This window comes from Hibiscus syriacus, unplaced genomic scaffold (genome assembly GCF_006381635.1).
Source record: "Hibiscus syriacus cultivar Baekdansim isolate YM2019G1 unplaced genomic scaffold, ASM638163v2 tig00110221_pilon, whole genome shotgun sequence".
In the NCBI taxonomy this organism is placed as follows: Eukaryota; Viridiplantae; Streptophyta; class Magnoliopsida; order Malvales; family Malvaceae; genus Hibiscus; species Hibiscus syriacus.
In genome coordinates, this window is record NW_024062635.1 from 392,310 (window position 1) to 408,625 (window position 16,316).

Below are 16,316 nucleotides of genomic sequence, written 5' to 3' on the forward strand. Positions count from 1 at the left end.
GAACTTGCAAATGAAAGCACATTTTGAACGTTGTGCTAATAAACTCATTATCACACTAAAGGCACACTAAAAACACTAAAATGTTCTTTAGCGGCGTTTTTTAAGTCTTATAGCGCCGCTAAAAGCACACGCGGCGATAGCAAAAACGCCGCAAGAAGCGCCGGCCATACCAGCGTCGCTAAAGTTAGCGGCGTTTGTGAAAAAAAACGTCGCTATAGGTCAAAATCTATAGCGGCGTTTTTCGAAACAAACGCCGTAATAAGTCGAGCTCTATAGCGGTGTTTTTGGAGAAAACGCCGCAAAAGGTCAGATCTATAGAGGCGTTTTTGGAACAAACGCCGCAATAGGTTGAGATCTATAGCGGCGTTTTTATAGAAAATGCCGCAAAATGTCGGATCTATAGCGACGTTTTTGGAACAAACATTGTAGAAGGTCGAGATATATAGCGGCGTTTTTGGAACAAACGCCGCAAAAGATTAGATCTATAGCGGCATTTTTGGAACAAACACTGCAGAAGGTCGAGATATATAACGGCGTTTTTGGAATAAACGCCGTAAAATTTCAGATCTATAGCGGCGTTTTTGGATGCAAACGCCACTAATTATCGTTCTTGTTCTAATATTAATTTATATTTTGCATAATTCATTTCTTCTCTACATCACCTAAATTTATTATCATGTAGCTTTATCTAATTGACATCAACCACAAATTTAAACAAAATAAATTAAAATTTATAAACATTAAAATTAAAAGTAATGTAGTTTGACATTGTTCTCTAGAATTTAGTCTAGCTACTTTCACTTTCAATTAAAAAAATATTATTCACTAGAATTTCACCAAATAAATCCCCTAGCTCCGGTTCACCAAGAAGACTCCTTGCGCGCTTCAATGCTTCACTTGAAACAGATAACGAAGTAGCAAATTGTTTCTTACATGCATCGTATGAGTCTTCCCACTGATTGTCACGCCATAAGCAAATATGGTGTATGTGAACAAAATTTAACACTGTAAGGTAAAAGAACAAGTTTTGAGAAAATACAAATTAAACGCCATAACTTTCGATATCAACCCACAATTTCTGATGCAAAACTGTGAGTACTATTTAGAGAAGGCCAAAGCATAGGATACCTAAGCAATTAAATCGTTCCAGAAATCTAAACTAAGTTTTCCTAGATTAAAATGGCCTTCCTACAAAGTGATTATGATGTGGAATCCTGAATGGGGAAGCCATTAAATAAACATCATGCTACAAGCATAAAATAAAAACCTCACTTCTGAAAGAAAGAAACCTGTATAATAGCCGTAGGCCAACGTGTTAAAACTACTTCAATGAACTCATCAATAATTGATAGATACTTTTCCCCTTCTAACCTAGGTTGTCTTAGTCCTAAATCTGTACAAACCCAAAAAAAAAAGTCAAAAGAAATCTTAACAATCTGTTAAAAAAAAAGTAACGGAAAGCATTTCATATGTTCCAGTCTATGCAGGGAATAACTACATAAGAACAAAGTAATTAAATACATTTTTTACTCACAAAGTGGGTTGTCAATTAGCTTTAGATTGTTAGTACTAACATCTAGCATAACAGGGTGTATCTGTCAAAGACATATAGATTGAATTATTAAAGTTATAACACAAGAAAAGAGAGTTGCCATGTCAAAAAAAAGTTGAAAACGTAAAATACAATAATAACAGGGAACAAATATTTACAGGTAGATATAAACCAAATAGTTACAAATAAGCACATATGCATATAACCGAGAGCTTCAACTGATGGTTAACCATATCAAAAACAACCAATATCCCAACACAAGTATGAAAATGGTCGCAAATGGTTAAACTTCCCAAGCATACACGTCACAAATTCTTACCTTTAACTCGTCTCTACGTACAAAATGCTGCTGATCACCCCTTATCCTGCATAACAATAAATAGATTCCATCGATCATCACTTCAGCACCTTAGACCCTATTGTTTGAAGCTCAGATGAAAATGATGCATTTCGTTTCAAGCATGAAGATTAAAGGAATATGAATAAGAATATTTCGACGACCAGGAAAGGCAAGGATCGTACTTGTCAAGAATAAGACGTTCATAAGCTTCTGAGAGCGTAACACCTTGATAGCGTTGCCTGTATGAAAAATCCAGTTCACTTTGCACCGTTGAGAACTCCAGACCAGGCTGCTTCACCTACAACATAAGCAAAATGCAAATCAGTATACATGCATAAAGATCTTGCAATAAATTATAGCAACGGTTTCCTAGCTTAAACTAAAAACGCAGGATCTTGACACTCATGGTTGGCTGCATGAGCAGTTTTCGTAGAACACCACTTCGAATATCAGTAAAATCTAGAACATCGATATGGATGTTTCTAAAATATGATAAAATGAAGAAGGGGCATCAAGTATTCAGGATTGGTTCTCAACAGTTCCTAAAGGTTTCCACAAGGAGAATCGGAACATCTGCACGATCGACAACTGAAGATTTACAATTATGTGAAAAGGTAACTGTTGGTTCTGAAATATATTATGTTCAAATTTAGGACAAAAATAGCAGAACTTATTGATTTCTCTTGATGCATAAAGGAAACTCTACAAGTAGGAAACTCTGCATACATGGAAATTATAGCTCTAATACTTTCAGATGGATACGATGAGTTAAGCGAACTCACTGTTAGTTTCATGTACATCGCTTCATAAGGTTGCTAGCGTATGATAAACTCATTTCTCCCTTTCTTTTGACCTAGATAAAATGTTAGAATATTTCAAAAGAGTTGCAGCTCTACTGAAACAAGCAATCATAAAAATGAAGTTCCAAATAATCTTATAGATCTACTGTCATACATTGGAATATATCCCCAAGAACCTCCTTAAATTGAATGTGTATCTCCGCCTTTCTTGAATTCAAAGCTTTCCCTGCCTTTAGTATAAAGGGAACACCTGACACAAATCAATCAGCGGAATTAGAAAATCCAGTGAGAAGCTCAAATTAAATTTATGCTTCGCTTGATCCAATGGAAAAGCACACAAACCAGTGACCAACAGATTTTCAGACATGGAAAGATAAAGTAACATCAAATTACTAATGAGTTGTTAAGGTTTTCCAGGACTGAGGCACCAAAAAGAGATTTTTATGAGAGAAAATAACAAATGGAAAGATACAACTATACTACCTTCCCATCTTTCATTATGTAAACGTAGAATAACAGTTGAAAATGTAGAATAACGATATCATATTGTTTCATCTTGGAGACTGCTCTGAGAAGATGGTTGAAAGCCATAATTGAGGGCAAGTTTCTCATTAAAATCATGAAATTGAAAAAACCCAGAGCTTCATCAAGCTCAAAGGATCTCGATTTACACTTATCTATGACCAATGTCTCCAGATGGGTGGGTTTAGACATACCCATATTCACATTTTCAACAATTTCTCTACAAGCTTCAAAACCTGACTTTCTAACACGAAAACCCCAATCTTGTAACAGAATCTGACATGATAATTTTACAAACCACTTAAAGCTTATCTCAGTACTGATCTATTTGTTACTAAACATACTATAAGCTATAGTCATCTCTAATATATAGTAAAACTTAATAAGAATTAAGGATGAATTATAGATAAACTGTAAGCATTTTTATTTCCAACGCAGGCTAAAATCACTAAAAAATAAACAAATCAAGCAAACAATTTTAACCACTTCCATAACCTGAAATGGGCATATAAAAAACCCTAAAATATAGTAAAATTTACTAACCAGGCCTTTCAGGATTCAAATTGGTTTGACGAAGAGCCATTTTGCCAAAAGAAAAAATAACACTCAAGCAAGAGTGAAACCAATCAACAAGAGAAGAAGTAGCGCGAGCGAAACCAGCAATCAATTTATCACAATCAGTTTCCAAAAGAAAAAGAGAGGTAAAAACCCTAATTTGAAAGAGAAGAAAAATTCGTATAACTAATTAGATAGAAAAAATAGTTTTAGAATTTACAGATGGAGAGCCTTGAGGAACTTGTTGTTCGGGTTCAGTCCAGTTACCTCTGGACTTATATCTAGTTTTACTTTTGGTATAAATGTATTAGGAGCAACCCAGAGCAGTGGCACGGGAGGCAGAGCGCTAAGAGAGATGTAGTGGGGGTGAAGCAGGAAATTTGAATTAAGTGGTGGTGAAGTAGAGAGGGAAGAGAGAAGATAAAACATTTTTATTTTTCATAAAGGGAGGGAGCCAGAATGAAAAAATTAGGTGAAAGGGAAAACATGAAAAAGGAAGCGGGAATTGTAAACTTTAAACTTTAGCAGCATTTTTAAACACAAACGCCACTAAAGTACGAGTCTATAGCGGTGTTTGTATAAAAATACCGCTAAAGATCTATTTATAGCGGCATTTGAATAAAAACGCCGCTAAAGTATATGTCTATAGCGGCGTTTGTATAGAACGCCGCTAAAGTACTACTCTTTTGTGGCGTTTGTATAAAAAACGCCACTAAAGTACTATTATGTCACGACATTTGTTTAAAAAACGCCACTATAGATGAACCTATTACGGCGTTTGTATAAAAACGCCACTAAAGTACTACTCTGTTGCGACGTTTTGTATAAAAACGCTGTTAAAGTTACTATTTTGTGCCGTTTGAAGTGTAAACTCCGTTATATGTTTAACGTTAGTGGCGTTTACTATCAAAACGCCGCTAAAAATGCCGTTGTATAACAATTTTGTTGTAGTGTCACATAAATAATTCTAGTATATTGCATGCATTCATCACAGAATCATGTCGGCAAATATAGTTGGAGAAGCAATATCATCATACTGTAGACAACCATTTTCGTCTGAGAGTCGCCCCAATGATTTCTATTTTATATATATATATATATATATATTATATATATATATATAATATAGTTTTGAAAATATATATATAGTTTCTGAAAAACATATTATATAGGTTTTGAAAAATATATAATATAAAGTTTTGAAAACATATAATGTATATATTTTTGAAAACATAGTTTTTGAAAATATATAGTTTTTAAATATATATATATATATATATATTATTATATATATATATATATATATAATATATATATATATATATATATATATAATATTCTATATTATTATTACTATTTTCTTTTTCTTTTTCTTTTTATTTCAGGTCCTGAATCAGTTTCAAGTATGAGCATCCAAGTCCAAGTTCAACTCCAAGTCAAGGTACAAGTACAAAAAGTTCAACTGAGCAATGTCAGTCTGACCCAGCAAGCAAGCTTGGCTAGGAAGCCTAAAGCAGATTAGTGTTTTTACCCTTATCAAGAGTGCTGCACATTTTGAACTGTGAGATCAAGATGAAGACCAATGGTCTAGATCACGTGTAATAGGGTTTTAAAACACTAAAAGATACATCACATATACAGCTGAATAGGAGCCGTTGGATCTGATCAACTGATTCAACGGTCGAGAATAAATTAGATCATATCAAGGAGCTCAAAGGACACCAGTTGGTGAAGAAATAGCGTGACGAAGTTACCATAAACGCGCTGAACAGAAGCACCTCAGGTGATTTTGGCAACTAAATTGAGAAGAAAGGAAACAAATCCTTTCCCCTATTCTCAGTGACATGCAAATGGAATATGGTAACATAACCAAAACACGAAGCATAAATGGAAAGGGAATCATATCGACCAAGAACAATTCTTTCAAACATGGAAAGTCAAAAGGCAACCAAAGAAATGGAAGAGATAAAACGAAAATGGTCACTTAATCAAAACCAAATCCCATCAGATTTGGGATCGCTTATCACCTGATTTAGGGGGAACTTGTCCCTTCGAACCCCTATATAAAGGATGCAAGAATATAGGCAAGGAGGAGGAGTTTTTGAAACCCATAAATCATAAAACAAAAATAAAGAAAAGGGGAGGGATTTTAGCTTCAAGTCTCACCGTTATCGTGGAGAAGTAAATGTTCATTAGAAAAGTTGAACAATCATCGGGAACTGAAACTGTTGCTAGAGAACAGAGGTAACAACTGAAGCTGTTTTGGTAGATCTAGACCGAATGGGGTGTTGCATGCTCGATTGGGACTCAGATTTGTACTCGGTGTAGTGTAAGGAGAGCTTTTTTTGGCTAAGATAAGGGGTCTCTGACCACCGTGAGTGGTTGCCAGAGCGGTGGCAAGAATGGAGAGGGAGACTCCGTTAGGGAGAAAGTTGAGAGGTTTTTGGGTGAGTGTTTTTGGTGATAAGTGTTAAAAATGAGAAAAAAAAGGGAATTAGGAGATTTATATAGGAGGGACTTGTGTGCAATTACAAGTTTCTTAAATCATTTTCGTAGTCCTCCCAGTTTTGAAGCATAGTTCATTTCGGTTACCATTTGTAATTTTACCTCCCAATTTTAATTTAATTTTAATTTTATCATTTTCATTATTTTTATTTATTTTAATTTGGTGCCCCAATTTTATTTTTCTTGTTTTGCATCATAGTAATTATTTTATTTTTATTTATTTTATTCTTATTTTAGTTATTTCCTTTTCCATTTTATTTTTATTTTAATGTTGATTTCATCATTTTAGGAATCCATTAAATTTTTATATAATCGAAAAAGGTAATTGACTCGGATCAAATTTCATTTTTTTTAATTTTTAATTTTCGTAAGTAAGATAATCCAGTAAACGTGTGGTATCGAAAGGGCGATACAAGGTTGCTCATCATTCCTTGATCGTAAACGTCTCCCGAACCTGTCAATTCTCGGGTAAGACACAGATCCGATAATTGGTAAGTAGGTGTATGATCTACCTATTTCGAAAATGATTGGAAACGACTCCATCACGATTCCAAGTCAATGCGCGGACCTAGGACCACCGAAAGACCATTGTGAGAGCTTGGCGACTCCGCCGGGGACTTTGAGAGTCATGCCAAAATCTATTACCCGGTCATCTTCTTGAGAGAAAATTTGTAAGTTTAAAATTTTAAATTTATTTTCAATTCATTTTATTTATCTTTGATTATTTTTTTCAAATAAATAGTTGTACTGACATTTTCTTTCAGTGTTTTCAGATTTTCAAAAAAGTTATTTCAAGCTATATACCCGAGCACCAACCTTTAAGGGGGTGAAAGCTACGCCTTCATAGGAATTTAATCCTCACATGGGCTTAGCAATTAGCCTCCGAGATTCATACTCTATGTCTTCATAAGAATTTATTCTTCGTATGGGCATAGAGAAATGTATCCCCTCGAGTTTAACTCGATCCACATAAACATGTGATGTGTTTAGGATTGAGGGTTTGGCAGACCCAAGGGGGTACCAGTGAGAAGAACTCGATTCTCTTTTTATAACCCAAACCATGTCACTGCGAGAATTTTAGCCTACCCCTAAAACTTCATGCAAACTTTAGGATATTGTTGCTTTATTTCTTGCCTTTTTTACTGTCGAAGCATGTGAATTAGAGATATACGCGGTTAGGATTTTTTCTGAGAAAAAGCATGTGGGATTAGAAATCATGATCAGGTAGGAACAAAAGAATATGGGGTAGATATCATGCGGGTATGAATGATTGTAATTATTATTTTTACCTTACTAACTCTATCTCTTTTGTTTCCTTTTTTCTATTTTATTTCATCTGCATCATTGCATCGAGGTGTTGATATGCAAGATGTTTGTCATCTTCGAGTAGTTTTCATTAATGGATAAAGGAATTGTGATGCAAGAGGCTAAAAATGTAGGGGCACGATTGTGATATAAGAACACTCAAAAAAGATACAAACTACAAGACAACTACAATCGAGCAGAATAATATCCAGAGGCTGCAAAATATGTGGCGCAAACGTAAGCATGAAATGAGGTGTTAATATCGTTCTATAACCCTGGCGCAGTTCAAAAATACGCGAAGATATGTTGCAATTTTAAACCTTGCAAAGATTGCGAGAATAGATTGAGTCAAAAAATGATGAGGATAGAGAAGAAACACTGAACATGAGTTTTAGAAAAACACAAATTGAGGAACGAGCGAGCTTCAAATAATCCCTTATGATGGAGAACTTCAGCAAGTGACAGACCCAACAAAATTGAAGGAAAGAGATGCAGTCATCCGGAGTTCCTGAGGAAAATCCACAAAACGACTCATCACTATAAATTTTGACAAGAGAAGCTGGGGCAAATAAAAAAGGCATTCAACCTGTGACAAGTGGAGTATAAAGACTTATTGACATATTAGAAGCTGTTTAGAGTTTGAAGAATCTAGAAAGTGTACCTTTAAATGTGTTTGGCCCTCGTTGTAATAACATTTTTGTCCCAATGAAGCTTATTCATTATGGCAGGCACTCTTGGGATCAACACCTCATCATTGCATCTTGCATATTTCCATTTTAATTGCATTAATTATCCTACATGCATTTATCATATAGACATTGTGATTAATTCTTAGAGATTTCATTTCAGTGACAACCCATGCATCCCAAGAACGAGATAATATCGCATATCAATATAGAGAGACATCAAGAAAATCTGGCCAGAATTCAATGAGAAATAAGTGATCAATTGAAGAGGTTCCAAGATAAATCAATAAGTTAGCAAGCATGATGGCTATGCAGGCCAAAGGTCAGCCTGTTACGAAGATCAATCAGGTGGAAGGTCATATCTTATGTAGTATGGAGGAGATAAAACCAGAAGAGAAAATCACTCTCTTCCAGCATTCACCACAGAAGATATCTTGGGCAAACATGACCCTTGAGGTATTTCAAGTGCCTATCCCATATTTAATTCCATATCAAATTAAAGGTCGATATCTCACTCCTAAACCGTCAATAATTTCGACTAGCCCTACTGCCTACGATTATGATCCAAACAGCACGTGTGACTTTCACATGGGGTATCTAGTCACCCCACTGGAAAATGCATATGACTCATGGAGAAAATTAAGAAGCTCGTTGCTAGCAGAGTGATAACTTAAGATTTGATCAAGAAATGGGTTGCAAATTGAATGGGGCATTCATGGATGAAATAAGAAGAAATCATGGAGTTGTGTTGTCTAAAGAATAAAATGTCTTGTTTTGAATCTTTTTTTTGTCATAACTCTTTTTCAATAAATGTAACTTTTTAGAACAATGAAGTGTTTCTGAAATTCAGTGACTATCTAATGAAATGCACATTTTGGAATCAAGATTATAGCCTTTTGACATACGATGAGATCAAATTCCAAGAAAGACACAGTTGATTCATCATCAACCCCCTTAAAAAAAGAAAAAAAGAAACATTTATCTCACACAATGGAACCTTAAATATTCAGGTAAGATGTGGACAAGATGAAATTGCAAGACTAGTTAGTTTACATATATGTTAAGGACGTTCCGTGACGATATACAATTTTCACAAATGAAATGGTGGAATGGACGAATTTGGCTTAAATCAGTTGTTTGGAAATTGAGCTCTAAGGATTAAATTTCCTAACTTTCACTAACATCCATACTATAATACATTCTTCTTGATGAGTTTAAAAATTATTGAAGTAAAAACCTCAATAATTAATGTGTTATTAATGAATGATAATTTTAATAATGTTGGGGGCATTCCACTAAAAGTAGTAGATATTTTATCTTTGGAGGTAATGTCTGAAGCATCTATGGATATGGAGGTAATGTCTGAGCTTTATGAAGTGAGTTTTGTTTGATTTTTTCAAGTCGAAGACTTTCTGACGCTTGAATCCTTTAATTAATGGTGTTCCACTAAAGTAATGGGCCATGTAGTGGAGTGCATCAGTTGTGTCATTTTGAAAGAAGGTAAGGCTTGAGATAAACATGGAATTGAAATTAAATTTTGATGAAATGTGAACTAAGGGAGTCAGGTAACATCTTTTATAGTTGTCTACATAAAAGTATTCAGGGGTTTTGTTTTTAGATCGATATTTTTGTGCTATCTCTACTTAAGAGTCAACGAAACTTAGAAAAATGGAAGATTCCTGAGAATTGAAATAGAAATGCTCTCTAAAGGGCCTTGTAGTGGAGTGCATCAGTTGCGTCATTTTGTTAACGTCCTATTTGAAAATCATGTAAATCAAAACCAAATCACATTGCTGATCGCTTGTAAATGTATATGTTAAGGCAAGCAAATCTGTGCAAGTATACATAATCGATTCAAGTAATATAGGTTAAGTGAGTATCGTCTCCACAGGGATTGGAATTATATTTTTCACCACAGCTAGAACTAGTGTCACGAACTAATTCCTACTAAGTGTCAGTTTAAGAACTAATATTAATAAAACGAAGAAGTGATTTAATGATTAAATAAAAGTTTGGTCGAGGCAAAATAAGTATGCAAAATACTAAAATAAAATAAAATAAGAAACTTGTTGATTTAAATATAATGAAAACAACCTCACATATTCAGATCACAGATCACTTATGCTAGAACTTTGTATTGTCAATAATTATTTCTAAGTATAGAATGAATTATTATGACTTGTTAAACCAGCCCGACAGGATTACTAGGTATTCTTAGACGGTTGCTATGGCAATACCTCTCATCGTTAATACAACCCTAGGTTTGTCAAATGTTGTTGTAGAAATACCTCTCAGCGTAAACTATAGGCTTTGTCTATCATACTCTAGCGTCTATCCCTTTTAGTCGATTGAAACTCACTCCTTATCTATAAGGTAACAAGTTAGAACTTCACCATCCCGGATTCATTCCATTGCTCATGTGGATCTATCTTAATTCTCTCGAATCTAAGAATCACTATCTAGACAAAAGGCTATCTCCTGATGCTCTTATATTTCCAAGTCATGTTTTACCAAAACCCCAGGCGATCTCTCGATGCTCTTACAGCGTAAGGTAAATTATATAAACAATGAGCAAAACAATCATATGCAAAACATAATTCATCATTCATAAAACATAAGAATATTGTTCAGGCAAAAAAAGTTTAACACCAAGTAAGAAAATCATGGTGCTATCAAAGATCATCCAAGATTCAACGTTTAATACAACCCCAAATAAATAAAGAGTTAAGAACAAAGGAAGAACGACTCCCAAAATCGGGGACTCTATCGCGACGATTCTGATTAGCACCGTGCCTACCTTGGTGATCAGCCTCTCTTGAGATCTGATCACCACTCTGCTAAAGTCTGGTTATGGAGGACACCAAGAAAAGTTGGTCTGTTGACGGTGGGAAAGCACTGCAGTTTCTTGCTCACGCCTTGGATAAAGCTATTCTCTCTTCTTCATTGCATTCTTTTCTTTGGCAGCTACGATCGGTTATTTATAAGGAAAGATCTCCTAGGGCTTTACATACTTTTGGAGTTTCCTTAAATAACCATTATTAAATGCCCAAACTTAAAAAAGAAAGACGACTGTCAGAATAATTAAGGCTTGCTTACACGTGAAGTAGGTCATCCAGCTGGCGTGTGTCATAGGCGGTTTCATCACACCTGCTTCAGACTTCTTCACATAAACCTTGCCTCTGCGAGATAAATCTTCCTTTCACGTTCATATCTGTTCCATTGGCCTTTGCAAATTTACGTTGTCACGACTGAAATTTCTTCCTCTGTAAGTTTCCTGCACAAACACAATCCAAACAACCCTTTTTTTTTCTGCAGCATCAATCAAACCAAATAAATCTTGCCGAAGCAAATCTTATCCACCATAAGCTAACATAACCTATATGCAACTAAATGCAACTAAAATGATGTGCATACTTTGTTTAGACGAGCAATAACTTAAGTGAAAAGATTGGAAATTAAGTCTTTTTTACGGAGTTATCACACCCCCAACTTAAGCTATTGCTTGTCCCCAAGTAATATATAATAACTAGAAGGAAATTAAAATTATCATGGCAAGCAGTGTTAAGAAAATAATATGGTTTGATATTTCAGCCCTCAGAAAAAATATTTGGCCTTAACATGTTCGGCAGTCATATCAGTCATGTCCTTTCCCTAGTCAAGATTTAGATTGTAACCAGTTTATACATAAAGGTAATTAGAAAACTTAAAGTAAGCACTTCTAGATTGTCAAGGCATCAAATTATTTGTCAGGCTTGGTTTATACTCCTAGTTGTTTATCAACTTTTTTATTTATTTTTTCCAGGGGAGTCAGCTCATCACACCTACCATTCCACACTCTAGGTGAAAGGGAGCATACCTTCCACCCCCAAGCTAGTCGGGCAGATTCATCCTGTGACTACTTTCATTCACTCATATACCTTGGCTACTCTTAATTTCTTATGGATTTTCTGTTTATGACTTTACAAAAAAGGAGTGTCATTTTTTTGTTTTCAAGTTTTTAAACACTAGAGAGTTTTCACTTTACCCTTAAAATATTTTTGAAGTCTCGGCAAGCAGAAAGTCTTCACCAAAAGTTTTACAGATTACCTAAAACAAGGACAACCCACAATCATGTTTGTAAATTTCAAAGAATCATGCCTAGGGTTGGTTCTTTTCCTTAGACAGTCTTATAATAATTCTGGCCTAGGCAAATCAAATTATGCATTCATCATTGGGCATCCTTATTCATTCCTAATAATAATCTTAACCTGCTTATTTCATGACAACCAAAATTTTCATCCAATTATCATCAACTGCTATTTAACAAAGTATGAAAGAATATGGTACAATACCTCCCCCAACTTGAGGGATGCATTGTCCTCAATGCATGAGAACTAAAACTACATGATGCTATATGCAGATGTGAAAAAAATAAAAAATCTAAAACTAAATGAAAACTCATTATGGTGTGGTGGCTTGACTGGACACCCTCGTTCGACGTCGTTTGGGAGGAGAGGGACTCTCGGATCTTAAGTCTACTGATGCTGTCGTTGAGGGAGATGGATGAAGTATACAGCCTGTGGTTCTCTTGTAGCGCTTCTTACTGGTCGACGCTCGTGTTGTAGTTAACTACTCGGCAGTAGGAGTCGGTTGTGCTGGAACTGGTGCTGGACTTGGAGCTGCTGCTGGGACTGGCGTTGCTTGATGAACCGGGGACAAAATGAGATCTTGCTCGGGTTGCTTCGGTGCTGGAGTGAAATCTTCATCGGAGAAGAAGTTGGGTGGGGTATCTTGACTGCTATCAAAGATAGAAAAGGAGGAGGAGCTGAGGAACTCTTCTATGTCGCCTTGGACTTTCTCTAGTACGGGTGGGACATGGGTTGCCAGTGGTGGTACATCAGTGGGCACTCTTGAGGGAACTTATGGAGGGATATGTGATGTCGAGGCATTGTATGTGTTGCCCCGCATTATATTTGAGGATGACATTGGGGAAGGTCGACAGTCTGGTGTTAGTGCTCGGGAGTAACTCCTTGAAGAAGGCGTTGAGTTTCATATCCCTATACTTGACATACTCGAAGTAAATTTCCATGTGATCCTCTAGCCGTTCGATCTTTTCACGCGTTTCTCGAGTGTGCGTGACCACAGCGACCATTATAGCCATGACAACCTATTTTTCTCCTCGATCCAAACCTTCATGTGGGGCATCGTCATCGAAACTCATCAACTCGGGTACCTTCTTCTTGGTGATACCCTCCTTGGATTTAATGAAATCCTCGAAGGGCTCCTCAGGAACCTTCTTCTTTCTTCATAGTGTGGTTATCAGGTTGGGAAACAGTAGGTTACCACAGTTCCTTTTGGCACATTATCGGATTTGCTCGAAGATGAGTTCTCCAACATTGATCTTCTCCCGTATATGATCGAGTGCAAGAGCATTAATCTTTTCACGAGGACAGTGGTGTTATGAGATGCTAACATCAGCTTGCCTTTGAGAAAATGGTTCCACAACTTCACGTTCGGTTTTAGGGCTCGATAATATACTCTTTTCCTTGTTGGGGCATTCCCTTCGAACTTGGCCCACCCGAAGCATAAATCTTCCAGCACTCCGTTGTACATTTCTTGATCAGCCTCAGCCACGAATCACTTGTGTCGCTCCTCCACTTTCCCCAACTTAAAGTATCTATTGAGTGTTGAAGGGGAAAATCGAAGGAACTTCCCTCAGATGTACACTGTGTGGTTGGACAGTATTCGAGATGGGCGTAGAACTCCCTTACCATTACCGGTGCTATGGCTTTGGGATGGCGAGCAAACTTCTCCAGTTGTGTTTCCGTATCACGTCCATCACTTCTGGTCCAAACGGTTCCTCATCCTCAGCTGGGAAGACGAATCCATCTTCCAAATATACTTGTTGTTTCTAAAGGATTTTATAGTGTGCTTCTGCTTCGGCTGTTTGGAAACGTTTGAAACTCTGTATTGAGGCTGGGGCTTTCCTTGATCGAACCATTGTACTTGGTTGGTGTGGTGAAATCAGTGGTGGTGATGAGGAGGATTTCGTTAAGAGAAAAAAAATTTCTTGTTGGTATAGAGATAGTGAGGCACGATGAAGAAGATGAAGTTGGACAATTTTTTTCTTTGGAAGGTTTTGGGTGGTTTTGGGGTAGTTTTGTCCTTACACGAAGGGAAAAGATTTTTGTTTTCAATGAGAAATATATGATTAGACATAAAGTAGGTGAAAAGATCTCTTTTCCTCTTTATTTTGCTGCCAAAACCATGCACCTTAGGGTGTATTTTTCTTTTCATGCATGCTCCAACTGCCCATGCTGCCACGTGTGATGTGTACGACTTCAATAAAAAATAGAAATAAAATTAAATGAATAATAAAATCAAAAAATAACTTGATTTATTTATGTACAAATTCAAATATTCGTTGCCTAGGCAAGGAATTTTGTTCAAGTAAATAAAGAAAACTCTTGGGCATCATGTGCCAACAATGTCGGTTTGTCGCACATGACTGGAGCTTTTTTGTACTCCTTGTCTCTGTCCATTCACCTTGAAGATGGAGCCGTTATTTTGTTCTATATTTCGATTGCTTCACTATCATGGACTTGATGTACGATGAACGGTCCTAACCATCGTGATTTTAACTTGCCTGGGAATAACTTAAGACGTGAATTGTAGAGCAGTACTTGTTGTCCATAATAAAATTACCTTGGTAAAATTTTTCTTTCATGCCATCGTTTTGTTTTTTCCTATTATAGGTGGGCATTGTCGTAAGCGTGTGCTCTAAATTCATCCATTTCGTTCAGTTCCAAGAGTGTTCTTTCTCCAGCAAGCTGAGCATCCATGTTTAACTTTTTGATGGCCCAGTAGGCTCTATGATCGAGTTCAACAGGCAGATGACATTCTTTTCCATTGACCAGCTTGAACGGTGACATTCCCAAAGGTGTCTTAAATATTGTGCGATAGGCCCATAGTGCTTCATCTAGCTTCGGTGACCAGTCCTTTCAACTTGGGCTGACTACCTTCTCAAGGATCTATTTAATTTCCCGGTTAGACACTTTGGCTTGTCCATTCGTTTGAGGGTGATATCCCATAGCTATCCTATGTCGTACTCCATATCATTTCAGTGCCTTGGCAATCAGTTTATTGTCAAAATGTGTGCCTTCATCGCTAATGATAGCTCGTGGTGCTCCAAATTTGGTGAATATATTTTTGTGCAAAAATATTAACACCGTCCTGGAATCATTTTTAGGTGTTGCAATGGCCTCAACCCACTTTGATACATAATCCACTGCCAAGAGAATGTACAAATCTATAAAAGATGTGGGAAAATATCCCATGAAGTCTATTCTCCATACGTCAAAGAGTTCAATTTCCAGAATATTTTGCCATGGCATCTCATACCGTTTAGATAAGTTTCCTATTTGTTGGAATCTATCACATGACTTATAGAATTCATGTGCATTCTTGAACAAGGTTGGCCAATAAAATCCAGACTGAAGCATTTTCGCTACTGTTCTCATTCCATCAAAATGCCCTCCATATGGTGACGAGTGGCATTGGTGTAGAATATCTTTCTGTTCTTTTTCTAGAATGCATCTTCAGATTATTTGCTCTCCGCATTGCTTGAATAGGAACGGTTCATACCAGTAGTAATGTCGCACATCATGTCAAAACTTCTTTCTACCATGGCTAGATAAATCAGGAGGAACAATACCACTAACAAGAAAGTTATCTATGTCAGCATACCACGGCGCAACCGTGACAAATAATATTTTCTCATCACAGAAATCGCCTTTAATTTCTGTTATGTCAGGATAATCAGGTTTGTTATCTAGCCTAGACAAATGGTATCCCACTTGATTCTCTATACCTTTTCTATCCTTAATCTCTAAATCAAACTCTTGTAGTAATAATATCCATCGAATTAGTCTACGCTTTGCATCTTTTTTATTAATCAGATATTTAATGGCAGAGTGATCTGTATGCACAATTACCTTAATGCCTATTAAGTATGGCCTAAAATTATCGAATGCAAATACTACTGCTAAGAGTTCTTTTTCAGTGGTGGTATA

At 36.2% G+C, this 16,316-nt stretch overlaps 1 pseudogene; it reads right to left on the reverse strand.

Annotated features, from left to right (window-relative positions):
* Positions 1 to 1,268: 1,268 nt before the first annotated feature.
* LOC120114201 lies at positions 1,269 to 4,198 on the reverse strand (annotated as a pseudogene).
* Between the last annotated feature and the right edge of the window lie 12,118 nt (positions 4,199 to 16,316).